Here is a 3,293-nt window from a genome sequence, read left to right as displayed (position 1 = left end):
GTCAAAATGCCCACTTAACCCACCCAAACATCTCAAACCCACCCTTTGCTGACCTTCTGTAACCCCACTTTTTAAAGTTTTTTGTTTGTTTTTTTAAACAAGAGAAAGTAGACAGATACATGTTGGTAAATGCTAACTGTCCATATTCACTTAGAGACACAGTGTAATCTCTGAGCCCAATATACAGAGAAAGGAGGAAAGAAGCTAGAATTCTATGCACTACTGCACGGGGGCCTGGCCCCTCCAGCTTCCAGCAGAGCGAAGGGAGCAGGTTTTCTCTTTTCCCACAGAGCACGGTGGTGTTGACTCCATACAGTTTTTGTGGAGACAGGAAGGGATAAAAATGAATTGGGAACAGAAAGGGGTAGAGATTCTTTTCCCATTGTATTCTGCTCAAGGCATTTCCCCCCAACAAGTTGAGAACCATGGTGCAGAGAAAAGAGACCTCAAGAGCAGGGCGACTGAGCACAAGGGCAGGGGGAATGGGGGAAAAAAGGCTGCAACTTGCTCCCAGAGATTGGAGAAAATTCTTTTTAAAAAGGAAGGTTGGAATCGATCGGTGCTCTGAGTCATCTCCTCCTTCCTCCTCCTCTCCTTCCTCCCTTTCATCATCATCTTCACCTTCATCCTCATCCCCTTCTTCATCAGTGTCCTCCAGTCCTTTGCCCTTCGTCATCATCCATATCAGGAACCAAGCAGGGCTGTAACGGATTTGGCCACATATCATCTGTGACGGCTTCCCCTAGCTCACCTGCACCTGCGTCAGAATGGTCAGCCAGCCAGGTAGAAGCTCTCTGGTCCCTCGTGCTGCCTCTTCCTGCTGGCTTTACTCTGTGTTGGACTTGAACGTTTCGTCACATCCTTTCCGGATTTCCATATGATTTCGGTGGACTTTGAAGACAGATCACCGCTCTCATTCAGATGAAATTCTTTGGAGAGAACTTTATTTTTGAAGTAAGGATTTTGATCAAAATAAAAATCTATTCTGTAACTTGATTTAACATCTTCAAATTCTGTCCCTTCAACTCTGGTCAAATAATGCAGCGCCTCGTCATCTTCCTCCCCAAGCAGTGCAGACACTTGCGGGTGGTCGACAAATGTTGTTACCCCCAAATTTGGGATTTTGGTGATCAATTCTGACCTCTTCTGAAAAAATGGTTGGTGGAGTTTATTATATTTCTGTTCTACTTTCAAGATCTCGTCAGTGGCTTGTTCATTAAGTCTATTTCATTTAGTACTTCATCAATAGGTTCAACTGCTTCTTGCTGTTCTTTTTCTTTCTTTGGGAAGTGCAGGGAGGCTGATGTCTCCTCTGACCTTGGGACAGGAGGTGGTCTTGGTCTCTTCATTTGAGGCAGAAGGGAAGACTGGCATTTGGGGGCCATGCTGCCAAAGAAAGTGCAAGAACCAGACCCAAGGGTCTCCTTGCTTGTCAGGGAGAAGCTCCGAGAAGTCAGTATTTGTCTTTTTTTTAATAGGATTCCTTCACCTAGCATAATTTCCTCAAGATTCATCCATTTGTAGCATGTGTCAGAATTTCTTTGCTTTTCAGGGCAAAATAATATTTCATTGTATGAATATACCACATTTTGTTTACCCATGGACATGTCCTCAGTGGACGTTTGGGTTGTTTCCACCTTTTGGCTATTGCAAATAATGCTGCTATGAACGTGGTGTACAAGTATCTCTTCAAGGTCCTGCTTTTAATTCTTCTGGGTATATACCAAGAAGTGGAATTGCTGGATGGTATCATAATTCTATTTTTCATTTTTTAAGGAACTGCCATACTGTTTTCCATAACAGCTGCACCACTTTACATTTTCACCACCAATACACAAGGGTTCCAATTTCTCCACATTTTTGACAGTTTATTGTTGTTGTTTAATAGTAGCCAACTTAAATTAGTCCATTTCTGTTGCTTATAACAGAAATACCTGAAACGGGGTAATTTGTAAAGAAACAATATTCATTGCTTACAGTTTTGGAGGCTGGAAGTCCAAAGTCTGGGGAACACATTTGATGAAGGCCTTGTTCTTGGTAGTGACTTCAGCCATGCGGAAGCAGAGAGAGAGCTTCTCACATGCCGACCTTTTAGAGCCATCAGAACCACTCCCATACCACCATCACGCCATCGATGGATTAATCCACTCACTAGGGCATGGTCCTCACAATCTAATCACCTCTTCAAGGCCCCCCTTTTAATTACCATAACGTCTTAACGCTCTCACAGAGGGGGTTAAGTTTCTAATACATGGAACTTTGGGGGACACAATTCAATCCATAACACGTCCTAACCGGTATAAAATGTTCTCCATTGTGGTTTAGATTTGCATTCCCCTAATTATTAGTGATGTTTCATGTGCTTATTGGCCATTTGTATATCTTCTTTGGAGAAATGTCTATTCAAGACCTTAGTCTATTTTTTAATCAGGTTGTTATTTTGTTGTTGTTGTTGTTGAGTTGTAAGAGTTCCTTATATATTCTGGATATTAACCTGTTATCAGATTTATGATTTGTAAATATTTGCTCCCACTCTCTGGGCTGCCTTTTCACTCTGTTGATTGTATCCTTTGATGGATGGAAGTTTTGATGTCCAATTTATCTTTTTTTTGTCTTTTCTTGCCTGTGATTTTTGTGTCATTGAAGTGTTTTCATTATCATTCGGTTCTGAGTAATTTTAAATTTTCCTGTGATTTCTTCTTTAATACTTAAATTATTTAAAGTGTGCTTTTAAATTTCCCGATATACCAGAATTTTATATTTATCTTTTCATTATAAATGTCTAATTCAATTGCTTTGTGATCAGAGAATACATTGTATGTGGTACTAATTATGTGAAATTAATTGAGATTTATTTTAATGGCCTACTATGTCATCAGGTTTTGTAAATATTCCACGTGTGCCTGAGAAGTGTGCTCTCATTGTAGATGAACATTTTTGTATATGTCATTAGATCAAGCTTGTTACTTGTATTGCTTAAAGTTTCTATATCTTTGCTAGTTTTATGTTCATTTGACCCTCATTAGCCCTTATGACACTTTTTATTATACATCTCTTTTGTCTGATATTCGTAGAGTGACACCAGCATGCTGTTTTTTAAAATATTTTTTCTCTTTTTATTTTATTTTATTTTATTTTGTTGATATACAATGTGGTTGATTATTGTGGCCCATTACCGAAACGTCCCTCCCAACAATGTCCTTTCTGTTTGCTTGTCGTATCAACTTCAAGGAATTGTAATTGTTATGTCTTCTTCTGCCCCCCCCCCCCCCCCTTTTTTTTTTTTTTTTTTT

At 39.7% G+C, this 3,293-nt stretch overlaps 1 protein-coding gene and 1 pseudogene across 1 annotated transcript in view; one reads left to right on the top strand and one right to left on the bottom strand.

Moving 5' to 3' along the window:
• CACNA2D4 (calcium channel, voltage-dependent, alpha 2/delta subunit 4) overlaps positions 1-3,293 on the top strand; it is a 114,031-nt gene that overhangs the window by 22,026 nt on the left and 88,712 nt on the right. The gene's annotated exons all lie outside the window — the stretch shown is intronic.
• Positions 447-1,385, bottom strand: LOC103590241 (annotated as a pseudogene).

This window comes from Galeopterus variegatus, unplaced genomic scaffold (assembly GCF_000696425.1).
Source record: "Galeopterus variegatus unplaced genomic scaffold, G_variegatus-3.0.2 Scaffold784, whole genome shotgun sequence".
NCBI lineage: Eukaryota > Metazoa > Chordata > Mammalia > Dermoptera > Cynocephalidae > Galeopterus > Galeopterus variegatus.
The sequence above is the reverse complement of the archived record's forward strand: the minus strand, read 5'-3'. Positions and strand labels throughout refer to the sequence as shown.